An 18,183-nucleotide genomic window follows, 5' to 3' on the forward strand; every position below is an offset into this window, starting at 1 on the left:
CCTGTTTTACAAGTGCAGCCTTCTCTAGTGAGTTCCACCAGATAAGAGCTTCTTGAAACAATATAGGCTTAAATCTGGTCTCCTATAGCTAATAAATTAATTTGGGCGGGCGAGAGACCCCACTTTTTACCAAAATCACCCCTACGGCAGTACAAGACACCTAGTTAGATGGTTCAGGTAACCTTCCCCCTTCGTCCCTTAACCAAAAGTTCCACATCACCTACATAGGCGACCACCCGACAGCCCACTTTTCCAGTTCCCCTAAAAGGTCGTTTACAACCGCAATCCAGAGCAATGATGGAGACTACCACCTTGTGGAGTGCTCCCATTCACCTTGCACTGAGTGCAGACGCTCCCCCACTCCCAAGCGACAGTTCTATCACTAAGCAAGCGTATTACGTTGGCTTCAACGCACAGAATATGAATATACTTGACTATTGCCTCTGGAGTAATATTGTTGAAGGTCCCTTGATATCGAAGAAGGTCCCTACTGCATAATCTTCATGCGTGAAGGCTTCCTTCGACCACTTTACCAATGTGTGCAGGGCGGTATTCGCCGACCTTTTCTTGAAATAAACATATTGAGCTATTGAAAGACAATCACAATGAATCGCTTTTCTTATGTACAGGTCTTCAGTCTGACCATCGTTTTTAGCTAAAGCGTTTTTAGCAAAAACGAAGAGACTGATAGCCCTAAAATCCCTAGGCCTGGGAGCCTTTTCCGGCCTTCGGGATAAGCGCAACACTGATTACCCTCCAAGCCTTGGGGATGTACCCGGTCCCCACGCAGTTCGCATAAATAGGATCCAACCAATTTCATGACACCTTCAGCGTCCAGGTACAGTGCCATCGATCCCCGGTGACTTTAGTAGTTTTAACGAATTTATCGTCCAGGCCATGTGACGATCGTCCAAAAAATTGGAGAAGTACAGGTCCTAGGGGGAGATTCTGTAACCAGTTAGCGACAATTTTCGAATCGCTATCGCACATTTATATAATGCGTCAAAAAATGCGATAGCAATCCGAAAAATGTCGCTCACTGGTTACAGAATCTTCCTCCTGAAGTAGAAAATATCGCAAAGAAGTACATTGGACTGTACTTCGACGTTCGAAGTACAAGAGCGAAAAAAGAAGTACTGTACTTCCGAAAGAAGTACGGTTGGTCACATTAGGTATGTCCCATAATCGAGCGTTTTTCCGCAAGCATATAAGGACTGGGTGCTTTCTTGACCCTCACTGCCACATTTAACCTCCTCATAATTTTAGTGCCAATAATAACATCCATACTTCCAGACTTAATCATATACTTATATGATGGAGGACTGCAAGAGTGGTTTTATTGACAAACGCAGATTTTCAGTCTATCATATTTTCGCCTCAATACTCTCGTGCGATGAATTTCATACATAGACTCATTTCAATGGGACTTTAAATGAGAAGGTACTAATCTACACAACGTTATTAGGTGGTTTGACAATGTCACCTCAGTATCAGTTCACCTACAATCAGCAAACGGCAAAGCGTCAAGGTGTCTAGTTAATTCGCTAAACGGACGCCAATATTCTGTAACATTGCCTCAGGTTCATCGGTAACGCATTCATGGCAGACAGTCTTTTGGTATGTATATGTGAAATATCCGTTGGGCAACCAGCATAACCTCATCTAATTCATAGATATTTGGTAAATGGTTTAGAAGTTATAGTACTATTTCCCCAACTTGGGTGAAGACCAGGATGGCGTCTTATACTTTCTTATAAAAATAGCATGTTTTTTTCAATTTATGGGAATCATTCAGCTTTTCGTCTACAACCGTGGTAAAAGAAATTTGTAAAGAAATTTATAAACCCAACCAAAGTTCAGTTACTCCCAAAAGAAATATCAATGGTATGCAATGAAATAATCATAAAACTGGGCATTGAGATTTTAAACTTAGAGGTCTGAATTTAAAATTATAACAGATAGTTTTTTAAGTACGTTTCAAAAAAAAAAATATATATCAATTTAAATTCACATTCATCACTTCTAAGAAACTTACTTAATGATGATAGGCAGTAGCAAATAACAATGTAGGGAAAATCTCAGTTTTTGAGACAACACAAAATAGAACCGAAACTCACAAACTTAATATAGGATAGTTTTTCCCGATCAGGTCACTTTCCGAAAATATTTTCATTTTTATGCAAAGGATTCAAACTTTAACAAGGAAAAAATAGAAAAAATGTCCAACCTTCTGTAGTAAAGCCTGTTCTTTTGGAAAAAAACCAAGTTACTAACGATGAAATTGAAATAATTTTTGGTGTGAAATAATTGCAGGAAATAAAGTTACGCATACGCAATGACGTACATGCCCGCACTCGTTTATGGTGTACGATTTAGTAAAATTTTCTATGTTAAAGTTTGAAATTTTTTTATTCGTATGCAAAATAAAAATGAAAGTATCTTGGGAAAATGGTACCTAATCTATAAAAACGGTATACAAATCAGTAACATGCGACACAAAGTTAAGTTTAAATGTAGCGCTGTTTCTTTGTGTCATTTTAGCGTCCCTACACTGTTATTCGTCATAATCTTATCTATTAATTATAAAAATGCCACCTTTTAACTGACACCAATTAGATAATTATTTTCTGATTTATTTACCTACCTACCTATTCACTCACACGAAAGACATAATTCAAGCTTAGTGTGAAATCAAAATAGCGTAAAAAAAAATCCTCTGTATGTGTCGGTGCGTGTGTGTATTTTTATTACATTTTGTAGCTATTATTTTGTAATATCGATTTTCATGGGTCAATAGGTCAAATGTTAAACGACGCCTACAAAATGACTAAACAATTCAAATATAAATTACTTTTGAAAGTTTTTGAAAGCGTCTACGGCAATGGCAAGTTTCAGCACTTAATGCCACGAACGGACGCTTAGACAGGCACAACATCGCGCCTTTTATTTATTTTCGTTTGTTTTGTTGCCTGTGCGTTTTACAACTAAGTTCACTGTTGTTGCGTGCAAATTAAGGTGTTCATGCTTATGCGCACATTTTATTTTATTCTGCATACTTTGAAGCGATGAGTGTCAAGTTGACACTTTAATACCTCCAAAGTAGCTGGCCGTTACGTTAAGCGCTTTAAAGTTGACAAGAGAGGTGGAAAGAAAGCTATGCATTGTACAAAGTGGTTTGTAAATAAGGAACGAGAAACTAACAAAGTGGCGTGCAAATGATAAAATTACAATACTAGCATTCGTATACATTCTACGTACGAAGAGTGCAAGCCTATAGGGATTGGTATGAGAAGAGTACGGGTGTTAAGAAGGGCAATTAAAAACAATGTATAGTAGAAACAAAAGAGCTAAAAAATTAGCATTTTTTTAGGGATGGCAATGGCTTGCCATTCAGTAAAATACGTTCACACGTAGATGTACATAGATACCATTTATTAACCGACTTCAAAAAAAAAGGAGGAGGTTATCAGTTCGTCGGAATTTTTTTTTTTTTGTATGAATGTTACCGCATAACTTTGGACCACGTTAACTGATTTCGATAATTCTTGTTTCATTGAAAAGGCGGTACCTCACTATTTTGGATCGTGGATAAATTAACGGTAATCTTAAATTTTTTTTTATGAGAATTGAAGTCGGTTTTGTTTTTTGCTTAAAATAGATACCATTTATTTTATCAGATTGGTTTTTTTTTCAAATTACTGCTAATCTCGCAAAATTTCCGGTTGCTTAGTTTATGAAAGCTTTATTCTTCATTACCATGGGATAAACTTACTTGAGTATATCGTTTGATCATACTTAATAAAAAACTCAATAACAACAGCTTTTTAGTATATGCACTGCCTCAGCTAGTTTGTAGGATCCGTCGTTTTAGCTTTAGCTTATTGTTATCCGATTTTGGACGAGAAAAATTAAGAGTAAAGCAGGGATTACACGATTTGTACATTTGTACAGATTTGTACATTTTGGCAGTAAAAGTATGGTGTTGTCTAGTAATTTTTATCGAGAAAGAGTTAATCTCAATAGAAAAAAACCCACTCTTGATCAGTCAAAATATGCAAATCTGTACAAATGTACAAATGACGTGATCCCTAGTTAAGAGGTATTGGGATCATCTAAATAATTATTTTCGCTAATAAATATCATAACAAGAGGAATCTGTGTTAAAAAATAAAACTTGTTTTGGCTAATAAATATCAAAATATATTCAGAAAATTCCCTGACTTTACTTGCTGCTCCACCCGCTGCAGACCAATCAAACCTAACCTATGCCATAATGATGAGAGCCCTAAACATACATCACATGGTGAGAAATTAAATAAGGAAATTAATTTACAAACGAACCAATTTATTTACCTATTATTTTTAACGATGACAATCTGTGTTTGATTACTTGTGCACCCAAGCAAGAAGCAAAATTACTGCTGCTGTATTTAAATAACAAAACTATGGTTCAACTGTGCATAGCACTTTTATAATACTCTGATATTTTTTTATTTTTTTATTTGTTCAATAGTAATCTAGATCAGCAAAGTAGCTTACAGACTACTTAGAGATAAAAGATGTAATACATTAAAATTTAAATACATTACAATACAATAAATACATTTAAGTGTGTTAAAATTTAATGATTAAATCTAGCTTAGTTTAACATTAGTTTCAAAGCGGGCTTAGACATAGAAAAATCTATGGCTTAAGAATTTGAGAGAACATTGAAGTGTTTCAAAGCTCTAAAAATTGGAGCGCTAGAAGCATAGAAAGTACCGACATGTTCAGTATCAAAAAATATCAGTATTACGAACGGTTCTGTTAGGAATATGGAAGCAGATGCATTCGAGTAAATAAGTTGAATCAATCACACCCTTAATTATGTCAAAGCCAAAGGTGAGCGAGGGAATTGTTCTTCTGCATCGAAGATATTTCAAATTTATTACTGCACAATTAGCTCTATATGGCGGAATTGGATCGTCAAAATTCAATGATCGGAGAGCAAAGCGTAAAAACGTTTTTTGAAGCCGCTCGAGCCTATTAATGTGGCACTCATAATAGCATTATAATGTGTTTGAATTTTTTCGCTTCTTTTAGGCATTTCCGGTAATGCAAAGTAGAATGTTCTAAAATATTTTATTTATTTCGCTTCTTTATTTCGTTTTGGAGAATGCAAAGTAGAATGTCCTATAATATTTTTGTTTTAATTTGCTTTTTTGCTTCATTTCGGGTAATCCAAAGTAGAATGTCCTACAATATTTTATTTGTTTCGCTTCTTTATTGGATTTCGGGGAATGCAAAGTAGAATGTCCTATACTATTTTTTTTTTTGTTTTGTTGCTTCATTTCGGGGAATGCAAAGTAGAATGCTGCATCGTAGTCAGCTGAAAAATATAATGAATATCCAAAAATTATTTTTCTACCGTTACTTTCTGTGGAAATTTGTCTCGCATAAAAATCATGTTTCGCTTTGTTCAATTTGCAGCGAAGTTGAAGTCAGTCAATGAAGTGAAGTACAAAAGTGAGGAAGTACAATTTTAAGCTTAATTAAATATGCGTGTATGTTCATACCGATTTTTAAGTAAAATCTAAATACCTAAATACATACATATGTATGTATGAATAAAAACTTATTTTTAAAATCTAATTCTATTAAGACAATCTGTATTTACTGTTTTCAATTTAATATAAATATGTATGCACTTATCTGGGCATTCTACATTAGTTTCTCTGTAAGGCATTCTTTGTTCGCTTCTCTGGATTCTGTTTATCCATGCGTTCTCCCTTCGTTCGAAGGTAATGCTGCGGGTAAGGGCTTACGGCCAATGACAAGCCCATGTTAAAATAATGCCTTCTTGAAGCGAAATGGTAAGCGAATCCTATCGTCTAGCTAGTTTCCACCTTCGTTTCTGTGGTAATCGTGTTTTTTGCTGGCTAAAGTCTCCAAATAAAGCAAGCTTATTCCAGCTTAGAACGTACAAGCGAAATCAGAGCTAAATCGGCGAATAAAGGCATGCACTGAATACGATTTAACAATGGTGTAATTTAGGTGAATGATGGACTTTATAGGACTTTTAGTTACAGTGGATCTGCTGGACATAAAATCGTGCTGGTTATTGGAGATGAAATCCTTAACTTCTGTTGATAACTTGGCAATGGGCCTGTAGTTGGAAGTATCGTTTTTGTTACCACTTGAAAAGAGGGCTGATGAATTCTTCCTTCCAGGCATCGATAAACTCGGCACACTCAATTGATTTATTGAAAATTCCTAAAAGTGGAACCGCAAAAGCCAAATTATTATTTAGAAAGAAATGGCGAAAAGCCGTCAACATTTTTCTCCGATGATGCTTTGCCATCAACTACATACTCGATAGATAAAGAGAGCGATCCAAAATTATTGGAGAATCTACAGTTGAAAAGCAACTCCTAGAAGTTTCCGACTGTGTTGCAAAATTTGAGGTTGGCTGATGATTATAAAAAACTTCTGACGGAATACTTCAGAAAGATTTTCTCCAAATAACTCCAAAAAGTAATGCTTCCCAGTCTATAGAAGAAATTTCTTGATTGACACCGTCAAAATTTGAACGACTAAAACTGAAACTAGACGCCTGACTATCCGCGCAAATACTCTCATGTAGAATTGAAGATCAAGAATAAGAGGAACGTGATGTACACCAGGACACGAAAGCGGGTCAAGATATAAGATTATTTCTGCCTTGAACAGTCTCAAAAGCGGCGTAAAATTGAAAGTCAGCATACCACGAATTGGAGAGGAAGTTCGGCCAAATACTTTACAAAAGCGTGAGCGCTTTATAAATTATGCAAACTTTTCCATTCTCTGAAGAGTTGCGTTAATGTCTTTGTGACCGAAGTGTTTACAATACTTAGGACCATCAACTACATGCTCATATATTGTATGGACAAAAAAATATATTTGTGCAGTTATAGCCAAGCCAGGACCGGAATATGTACCGAAGTGACCGCGGGGGAAAAAAAAGTACGGGTGGCCCCCTGGGAAGCGAAAAAACGTTTGAAAACGTATTTTGAAAGAAGTTTGACGTCATTAAAATTTTTGTGCTAGGCGAGTGCTGAAAAGAGCCAAAAATCAAAATTTCTTCCAAAATTTTTTGTTTATGACTATATTTTAAACTGTGATATGTGTGTTGAAAGGATATTTTTGAATACTAAACATTTTTCTAACATCCTATCAACCTGGAGTTGCTCCGTAACTTACTGAATTTTCATAAATCGAATTCTAACCCTCTTAGTAAAACTTCACTTTTCAATCGTAACGATAAGTTAATAAAGAGAAAAGTTACAGCCACTTTAAATTTATGTTTCGACCGGACGCTACGTTAAACATCGTTACGACTCCCTGTCGATCTGTCGAGAGAAAGGCCCTTAATAATAATGTTGATAGATAACTCGAATGCCAGGACATGCGAGTGACTTAAGCGATCTGCAAGTAATTAGTACTAGTATGACTTCACTAAATACTGTTTATAAAAGTAATCCCGAGAAGTCCCGAATATGCCGTAAAAGTCGATGCCTCCTGAAAACCACAAACGATCCCGAAAAATACTGAAGAGTATTACACAAGGGATTCCAAAGAGTCCTGAACAAATAAAAAAGTTCCGAAAAATACCCAAAGTTCTTGAAAAAAATACCAGTCCAGCGCCTTCGTCTTGAGCTGCGGGCTGCGTCTGAGCCACAGCCGCTAAACCTAAACGTAACAATAATAACAGCATATTCAGATTAAAAACTGTACATTAGTTTTGATTTTATTGGATTGAATTTTATACCCATTTCAAGTGCTATTCACCTTTTAAACAGGCGGGAGCCCTTTTTGTACCCGAGCGCACTTGTGCACAAGGGTATTATAACTTTTTTCACATAACGGTTGCTTGTAACAGGCAAAACGAATCAAGATAGATATAGACAAATGTAGACACAAATGATCAGGATGAAAAGAGAAATGTAGATGACGATAACTCGAATAAAAATTAAGATATCTTGACGAAACTAGGTACGTTCACTTCTTTCGGGCGTAGCACGTATGGTATTGAAAATGGGCAAAATCGGACAATAACCACGACTACCTCCCATATAACGGTAGTTTTCAGAAATACGAAAACTGCGATATTTTAGTAACTACTGAAGATTATTCACTCAAAATCGATATTTACAATAATTTTCAGGCGAAAAATAAAAATATTATAAATTTTTGGAAAATTGGTTTTTCCACGCCCACTTACGATTATATGTATGTTAGAGTAAAAACACTCTTTTTGGAAATTCATAAACGCTACATCAGAATATTGTTATTTGTGATAAAAACAGAGACACGTATTTTTTTATTTTGAAAAAAAAAATGATTTCTTAGAGGTCGCGCTGGTCAGCTTTTTATAAAAACGCTAATGTTCTCAATTTTTTTGTTTTCTTGATATGTTAAAATGCAGCTAAAAATATGGTTTTTACATATAATTACTCTGGTATTATTGGGGAACTTTCACTTAAATACACACCTATCTTGGAGAATTAGAATGGGTCTAGTTCCCGAAAATATGCTCTCGAAAAGCCACTAGCAAAATTAAAACGTTGATACTGAACGATTTACGCAATGTCATGGGTTGAAACCTGTTACCAGGGGGTTTCTGGGGTTGCTAATTAGGAATCTGAAGTCAGTTTTTCGAAATTCAAAATGGCAGATCCAAAATGGCGGTCCAAAGTTTTAAAAATGATTGGATTTGTTCGAAAAACGGCACTCGAGAGTTTTTGGGGTCGCCGATTACGAATCTGAAGTCAATTTGTTTTAATTCAAAATGGCGGATCCAATATGGCGATCAAATTAAAAAAGTACTAAAATTAAAACGTTGATACTGAACGTTTAAAATATTGTCAAGTGTTAAAACACGTTTCCAGAGGGTTTCTGGGGTCGCTGATTACGAATCTGATGTCAGATTTTCAAAATCCGAAATGGTGTATCCAAAATGGCGACCAACTTTAAAAAAATTATTGGATTTGTTTGAAACTCTTAACCGCCATTTTTAATTTTGAAATCTGACATCAGATTCGTAATCAGCAACCCGAGAAACCCACTGTAAACGTGTTTTAACCCTTGACAATGTTTAAAAGTTCAGTATCAACGTTTTAATACCTTTCTTCCGAGATCCCATAAGTTTAAATCAAAATAGTTTTCGCCCAGTTATTTAAGTTTTTCGTAAATTAATCTTTGAAAAAAGTAAAAAACAGCATCAAAAATTTCATTACGATTCCGTTGAAAAGATTTTTAAATATTTTTATGCAGATTTTTTAAGCCTAATCTGTTTTGTCATCTGAGGGGACTTTTCTCAAAAAGTTCTTTAAGAAACTATTTTCATTCATAAAAACTCCATTTTTTGAGGTATTTTAAATCGGTCCAGCTCGCTTAAATTTTAATATTTTTTCGAAATATGTTAATGAACGTCTTAAAAGATAAAAGATAAGTTTTCTAATCCCTGCGGAAAAAAACCGCAACTTTTTTGTGGTGATGCAGTCTTATGTATTTATCTAGTAACCGCTCCACCAATTTCTTCCAAACTTAGCCCAGTTACTGGCCTTGGTACAGCATACCAAATGGGCGAAAATTTTTAAAATCGGACAATAACCATGCCCACATCCCATATTAATTTGAGAGAAATACGAAATAATCGATAAATCTGTAAATGCAATGATTCTTTAGCAAAATGATAATATTTTGGAAAATGGGCGTGGCACTGCCTACTTATGATCAGATATATGTATCTCGCAAATCGTTATGCCAATTTGTACCACACTCGGTATGATTATTATGCTTGCCATATAAAAGCAAAACGTTGAAAATGATTGAATCGGACTAAAATTATGGTCACTTTTCATATAACGGTTAATTTCAGAACTGATTGAAACTTCGATTTTTCGTATTTTAAGGACGCTAATTTGCTCAAAATTAATACTCCCTTAAAAAGAAGTAACATTATTATGGAATTTTTGGAAAATGGGCGTGATACCGCCCAAATATGACTATATAAGTTTATCTCTTCATTTATAACTGAACGTTTTATCGAATATGTTTAAAATAGGTGTAAACCACCTCTGCTTACCATGTAGCGGTAGGTATGTTTAATACTTGCGCCGACTGAACTTAGACTTTCTTACTGGTTGATATTCTTAATGTTCATGCTAGATATTTTCTAATACTCCCTCCTTTGACACCTTTATTTTTATATTCCATACAGTAACTTGTGTATAATTTAAATAAAACCTTGTCAACCATTTTTCGTGTGGCACCCATATACATATTTAAATTAGCTAAATCCCTTAATTCAAGTCGCATTTAAATTGTTAATCGGGTAGCAACTCTGTTACTTTTAAAACTAAACGTCTGACACCCGTGTTTCGATGCATATTTACATCATTCATCATAATTCCCTTAATTCACGATGAAATTTTAAACAGGTGGAAACCTTCCCACATGTAGTTCAGAAATAAAATATATTGAAACCGATTTTGATTGACATCCATATTGAAGTAATTCATTACATTAAATTCTACTTTGTAAAGGGATGGCAACTCTCCTTAAATATTTTCAAACCACACTCGCTTTCATCTGACACTCATATCGGCATTCATATTTCAATTTTCTAAACGCCTTAATTTAAGTTTGAACTTGATTTTGTAAACGGGTGGCAACGCAGGTCATTCGTTTAACCTATTGAATATTCCGACATCTAGTTTAAAAAAACAGTTTTTTAAAAGCTATTTTCATTAATATTCATATTGTTTTATACATTGAATTTATCTTTGTAAATAGGTGGCAAACCTCCTACTTGTAATGAAGAAATAAAGCCTTTTTCAAAACCATTTCGATCGATACCCATATTGTAGTAATTGATTTAACTTATTAATAACTTGTATTTTATTATTTGTCAGGTGTTTAAATCTTGTAAAAACGAATCAAACTTCACAAAATGTTTATCAAAATAGGACTTCCGTTCCTTCATTGGGACTAGGACTTTCGTTCCTTCACATTCTTTACTTCTTTTTTCTAAAGAATAGCTAGAGTTTCAGTTTTAGAGCTATGCTTAAGCTTCTCTTAGAAAGGAAAAATGTACATGAAATAATAATGACATGTACAAAGTAACCGTTGTTCCAAGCACACGCAGATATGCCTACTGCAATGGTTTTCTGCATTTGGACTATGTTTCTTTGGAAAAACACCTTCTTACCTGCCTTCGAAATACAAGAATTTTGTAAGATCTTCTAATACCGCTATATTATAAAATGCAATAAGAGGAGCAATATATTACAGCATTTATGAAGAAGCGCTCCTCATTTTATAAACCGAGATTGTCTACAAAACATGATCATAGCTTCTACAATGGTGTTTCAGCTACTTTATATGGAAACTGACTTCAGCATCCTCTCCTTAACTGAAACACCTGCTCGTCTACTTAATACCGCCTTCAAAGAACTAGGTCTTACAGGAAAACCCCTAACTGAAAGCATTTATTTAGAAGCGCTCCTTACCGACCGGGATTGTTTACAAAACATTTTCAAATATATCTAATACAACAGTGTTTCAGTTCCTTTATGCGTAAACTCACTTCAACGTCTTCTCATTAATTATACCCTACATTTGCGAAGCTGAAATTCAAACTTTTTAATTGTCCCTTAATTTACATTTCCTGCCGTAAAGTTTCCAGTTTTCTTAGAGACGCAGTCATTATCTAATTAACCTTTTAAATCGTTACGCTTTACAATTTCTTTTCCTTTCCTATCTTCTTTTTCTTCTTCTTCAATATGTTCCTTTCTCTAACGACATCGTGTCAGTTTGTTAGTGATTATCAGGCTCAGTGCATCCTTTCTGTGATGGCTACCTTAACTTATTGTATCCTTAATGTATTCTGTTTCTTATAAATAAGTAATTTTTGAAAAAGGACAAAATATAAAGCAGATAGCGGGCATGCTTGTTACGGGAACCTAAATACATAATAACGTTCGAAAGGAAAATTTGCTGGTATTTGGTGTAGAATTCAAACTCGTTGCTATGCGCTCAAAAATTAAAGTTTTAATACAGTTTTATACGTGTTGGAATTTTTCATTGTCCCTTTTAATGTGTAAGCTGTCCGATGTGTGCAACAACTACTTACTTACTGCCCTTATCAGTCGACGCAACATGCCACAGCTTCGGTAAAGCCCAGTTTGCTAGATGTATGACAAAACACTTTTATATGTATATAGGTTGCTTCTTCTTATTTATCCTTGTCGAAAATTTCTTTACACTATCATTGCACTAGCATTTCAGGCAACACACGTGTCATGCATAGACATAAAATATTCTGTTTGGAGCAACCACAACCTTGTCTTCTTAGCATTAGCACTGAACCATTTTCGGTTAATTTACTTGTAAAAAATTTCACTTAATTGGCTTCAAAAGCAAGAGTTTCCAGCATGCCACTGTATATTTTCTTCAAACCCTTTTTGACGTTTTTCTTTCATGTTATTTTCGTTGTTAGGGCTTTATGCACTGGGTACATTTTCATTTCGTACACATCCAGTTTCGATTATTTCCTCCTTCTTATTCTTAGATTTCACTTAAGCTCGTAATTAACACATACTATGTAGCTGTTTTACTTTTAACTAACTGACTGACTTATTCTGATTATTGTTGTTGTGGATCATTCTTCTTTTGCTTCGTCAAACACTGAACTTTCACCAGAACTTGTACAAATCCTCCTCAATCACACTTCATCGTCACTATTGTCTGCTTAAAGTTGACTTTCAACGAAACTTTTGCTACTGCTAGACTCACGCACAGACTGCGCCTCAGCTGTCGTCGACATTGAAGTTACAATCGAAGAAACGCGATATGATGCGGTCGCGCCATCACCGAACACCAAAACACTCCGACGGATGAGCACAAACTAAATTTTGATTGGAAAAAACACTATAGCAACTGACACCTAAGGACATCGTGTTGTTCAACGTTAAACGATGTCAAAGAAGCGGCTGCAGCTGTGGCAGCATTCGTCGAAGGTGTTTTTTTTTTTTTTTTGTTGGTCGGCAAAGGCTGCGAACTTTAGTGTAACGGCATTCGCGAACGTTGCTGAGAGATGCGTACCGCTGAATGAACGAAGTGAAACACGAAGTGTATCACAATAGACAAAGTTGAGCTGCCTGAGCAGGTAAATGAGAGAAAGAACGAGTGAAAGTTTAGCTTAGCTAACGGTTAACTGTAGACTATACATCGCTGTGTATTTCTTTCTCATCGTAGTGGGTGGAAAATCGCGGGGTTGTGGGTTGGGCGCGGAAGAGAAACGAAACAGATGAGAGAGAGTGTAAAAGTATGAACTCAATAAAATATTCAGCAAACAATTTAGGGAGTATACAACCGGCTTCGACACCACCTTTAAAGCTACAAGTTGTATAAGAGTAGACTACAAATTCGGAGTATTAATTGAGAAGAGATAAAACATGCTAGGTGATTTGGTGTCCTTTGTCAAAAACAAAGCAAAAAATGAAATTGATGGCGTAAAGGCAGCATGGACAATTTAGACTTACATATTTACTAAGTACATATGTACGTACGTAATCATTTTTTCATAAATTGTGTGAGAAAGCATTTTTCACATATGTACATATATAGATACCACTGAAATTAAATGCTCAGATGCAATTCTTTTTTTTCGTGCGATAGCAGCGAATCTTATTAACAGTTCAGTTAAATACTTCATTAATAAGAACTAAACTCTCTCCAATCTTAGTTGCATTTTTTTAATCAATCAAAAATTCTGCGACTCTGTTTTTGCTCTCTGTATTTCTGATTAAAACATACAGGGTTGCCACTTTTGTAAATTATTGCCAAATTTAGTAGACAAAATTTGGGTTGGTGAATAGGTAAATTTGTTTTCATTTTGGTAGATTTTTGTTTAAGTAATTTGTGCGAACTTTAAAACTGTTCGTTCTGGCTTTATTTTTCGTAGTTATCCATATATTCTGTTTTATCCTGAGTTTCGCTCGAAAAAAATCACCCGAAAATCGTTCATCCGCCAATAGTAAATACTTGGAAACCAAAAAGTCTGATTATAAATTTCTTTCTAAAAGTATGGTCTACTTAATTCCATTAATTTTCAAACGTTTTAATGCACAATTCATCGATAAAAGGCGAATATATTGTGTCCTATTCAAAACTCATTTTACTGGAATCCTGGGGAGCTTTTGATTGCCTACATATTTTAAATTATTATTTAAATACAATTAAAAAAGAACAAATACAAAAGTCCGGTGGCAAAAAAAAAATTTAAATCAACGGGAATTTTTCAATGGATACTAAAACTTTTTACCCAAAAATGTTCCAAAAATGTACAGAAAAAAGTTCAAAATTTTGGGCGCAAATTTGTCGTTCTAAGTTATAGCTTTAATCCTTGATTTTTGTGATTTTTGCTAAAGCGTTAACGATATTCTTTTACAAAAAAAGTTAAAAAAACAAGTTTACTTGAAAAACATTGTAAATATTAAAAAAATTAAAAGCGGGTTTTGAGTCACTGTATTTGTCTATAAAACTCCAGTTGTAGTTTTTTTCAAATGATGAATTTTCGTTGTTGTTGCGGCTAAAACAACCTCTCCCAGATCGGCTAGTTTCGATAATTTATTTCGTTGAAGGAAACCGAAAGAAGTCATTAGTTTTATCTCAAATATCATATCATTGGTTAAATAAAAAGTTCCTGAATAAAAAAATAGTTTTTATTCAAATAACTCATAAAAAGAACAAATCTATAGTTTTTATTAAAATAACTAAACAAAGTTATTGGTAGATATTTTCCAGATTTGGTAGATTTTTTCAAAGTAAATGGTAAGTATGTTTGTTCGTTAGTGGCAACCCTGAAGGCATATAAACACGCTCCTTCTCTTATACGGTTACACCTTCAATAACTACTTCTACCATCAATACATAAAACACTCTTATGTTATTACTAAAAGAGTAATTCTTTCAATTCTACAAAATTATTACCAATCTAGAAAGTCTCCAATGACCTGTTGGAATTTTCAATGATAAGTTGGGATTATCTACAGTTCGTATCAAAATGTTCGCGAAATGAACAGCAATATGTGTAATGGATGGTTGGTTGAAGTGGCGAATGTAGCAACTCCGACTGGCACCAAAACGTTTTGTTTTAAAATCACAAATCGCAAATTAGCCTGAGACAAAATATAAATAGATACTTGCAAAGGTAGGCAATCCGATCGAGTGGGTCTAGTATTTTCAAGACTCCAGGAAGTCCTGTAAAGCTTTTGGAAGTAAAAAGGAAATGTGTTCTAGAGTGGAGTCAAATCCCATACACAACTAGTGATGAAACGATACCATAGAAGTATCGATACCTGTACTTGGAAGTAACATCGAAAGAAATACAAAAAAATAAAATTTAGACGCAAATCAACTTCTTTTGGAAATATACCATGGTCATTCTGATAAAAATTAAGAGTATATACTAATTTGTAAAATTGTTTAAATAATACATTAGGTACTATAAGCCGTCAATTGAAAAACTCGGATTTTGTCGCGCTGACCAAAAACAATTGTGGCTCCAGCTTTTGAAAATAATCTCTCGCATGGTACGGAAATCGCAACTATATGTAGATACATACGCGCCTATTTGTATAACATTGGATAGGTTGATTTTAAATCCTCCCATTCCTCTACTTGAATAAGACTTTTTAGGTTAAAAATTGCCCGGCCCCAAGCGTTCGCATCTTGAAAATGAAGATTCTTGAAGTGATGATCGATGATAGTTCCTAAAGCTGCGTAGGTGTTGTATTCAATGAGTCCAAATAAAGAATAAAAAAGTTAATTAAAAATAGAAAAAACAAGTTTTTATAAAAAAAAATGTTCTTTTCAACAAATGTATTTTTGCGTAGAATTCCTTTCTGCGTAGGCGGCCTTCGGCCGCACTCAGGGATTATAACCCTCTTTCTGTGTTGCCAAAGAAGAGGGGCTGAACACCTTTTGCAGAGAACACCTTTTTGCGTAGGCGGCCTTCGACTGCACTTATGGATTATAACCCTCAGGCAGTAGAATTCTCCTTTCAGTTTTGCGAAGAAAAGGAGCCTAACACCTTTTGCAGAGAACACCTTTGTATATTTTAAATGCTTACTGGGTTATGTTCTATCTTCTTTTGTCTCTCATTCTTTTGCATATTTTGGAGTTTGACAGCTGAACTCCGCCATTTAATTTACATATGCAACCAAAGTCAGACGCGTGATTTTGAAGGTGTTTTTATTTAATGAATTGTGGTTAATTGGTTAAAATTAAAGTCGTAAAAAAAGTTATAACTAATCGAATAAAGTGCAGAGTGAAGGGGAGTATAAAAATATGTTGGTGAAGTGGCTGCTTTAAGAAGAATAGGAATGTTAAATGTACGATAATTTCCGAATTTTACAAAAAAGGGCATATTTCAAACCCAATTTGTAAATAAATTTGTGACCAAAAATTACAAAGTGGGTGTTAAAATAATGTTTAGACCCTTGGCTATAAGCGTGTGAATTTTTTTTTTGGATCGGGCCACCCCTTTGGACGGAACAGGCTGAGATAGTTGGGAGCGCTACTAAACCCTATATTAAAAAATAAAAGTGCGGGAATGAAATTGTCAGTGAATTGGGGTTTTGATACAAGTACTTTTTTCCGATACCTACTCAGTACTCGGTTCAAAAGTATCGAATACAAAATTACTTGGTATCGGATAAAATGTATTTGTATTTACTAGTATCGTTTCATCCCTATACACAACACAAATGGCTTACAGCAAAGGGATATTTCGCTTGGTTTGTCAAGCTGCTTGTGTGATGTATTTCGCTCTTAATCGTAGTTCCGCAGAGCGAATCAACACGATTTTAGAGGCAGTCAAGAACGAACTTATAAAAAGTTTGAAAACTTGTGAATTTTTTAGTTTGCCACTTAACGAAAGTACCGACGTAGTGGGACTTAATGTTCTTCTCGTGTTAGTTAGTGCCGCCACTAGATTTAAAATCTTTATTGGATGACGCTGCGAAGATAACAGAGGCCCGCGAAATTAAAATACATCTTTTGTTTTTTCTAGCGCGCCGAGATTTTTTTTAATGATGGCAAGTATATTTTAGGATTTCTAGCAATTTGCATGGAAACTCCATAAATACACAAAGTAAATCAGAAAAACGTATGTAACTTCGAAGTTAACGCCATTTAAATGGAAAATGGTTTTTATTTTCTGTCAATTTCCATATAAGATTCAAAAAATTTAAATAATTATTCTCTTAAATTGCTTTCGTGAAATTGGCAGTAGAAATTATTTTCTTAACGTTAACGCGCATCCCAGCGTTAACTTGAAAGGTTTAGAAAAAAACATTTTCGAATATTTTCCCAATATTGACTCTGAGGATGTCTACAGCTGGATAATAAATCCGTTTTTATGTGACCCGAAAAGTAAACCTACTGAGATGACTAACTTAGCTTTTTAAGACCTTCTGGACATCACTGAAGGCAAACTTTGAATATTAAATATTACGAAGTGAGCCAAGAAAGCTCTGGATGCAAGTGTATGCACTAGTGTTGGCAAGATTGCATCAAAAATACTAGTGACTTTTACTTCTACATTTCTATGTGAGACTGCATTTTCAACAAATGCTTACATAAATAAGTAATTTTTAACCGACTTCCAAAAATGGAGGAGGTTATCAGTTCGTCGGAATATATATATTTTTTGTATGTATGTTGCCGCATGACTTTGGACCACGTTAACCGATTTCGATAATTCTTTTTGCATCAGAGGTGGTCCCATACTAATCTGGTTTAGATTCGATCATTGGATCTTGAAATATATAGATATATATATATATTTTTTTAAGTCGGTTTTTTTTGCTAAAAAATACTTGAGGCTACTTTTAATGAAAAACTTGTTGTGGAAAAGCAACAATAATTTGAAAAATTGGTTGAAGTGATAGCTATTTCGGAAATCACCACATTTCCTCATCAGACTCCTTTCAGTAGGATTCGAATCGACGATCCCACTGACTCAGCCAATTGCCTACGCACTGTGCTAAGTTCGCCTTGTGAATTGAGTAGTCCACTTGCAAACAGCCTTATGTGATTTTATAATAGTAGCCATAAATTAAAAAAAAACGTCTACAAGAACAAGTAACATCCAAA

General features: G+C 34.6%; 1 protein-coding gene across 4 annotated transcripts in view; it reads right to left on the reverse strand.

Annotated features, from left to right (window-relative positions):
- The window catches only part of side-II (sidestep II transmembrane protein), a 252,789-nt gene extending 239,879 nt beyond the window's left edge, over positions 1-12,910 (reverse strand). For 3 of the 4 annotated variants that reach the window (XM_017637711.1, XM_017637704.1, XM_017637688.1), the window contains exon 1: positions 12,155-12,910. The gene's annotated coding sequence lies outside the window, so the exon portion shown is untranslated. The remainder of the gene's footprint in view (positions 1-12,154) is intronic. The other variant, XM_017637696.1, reaches the window with a different exon arrangement.
- Between the last annotated feature and the right edge of the window lie 5,273 nt (positions 12,911-18,183).

The sequence above is a fragment of the Rhagoletis zephyria genome, unplaced genomic scaffold (assembly GCF_001687245.7).
Source record: "Rhagoletis zephyria isolate East Lansing unplaced genomic scaffold, Rhagoletis_zephyria_1.1 Rzeph_scaffold_00134, whole genome shotgun sequence".
Classification (NCBI taxonomy): domain Eukaryota; kingdom Metazoa; phylum Arthropoda; class Insecta; order Diptera; family Tephritidae; genus Rhagoletis; species Rhagoletis zephyria.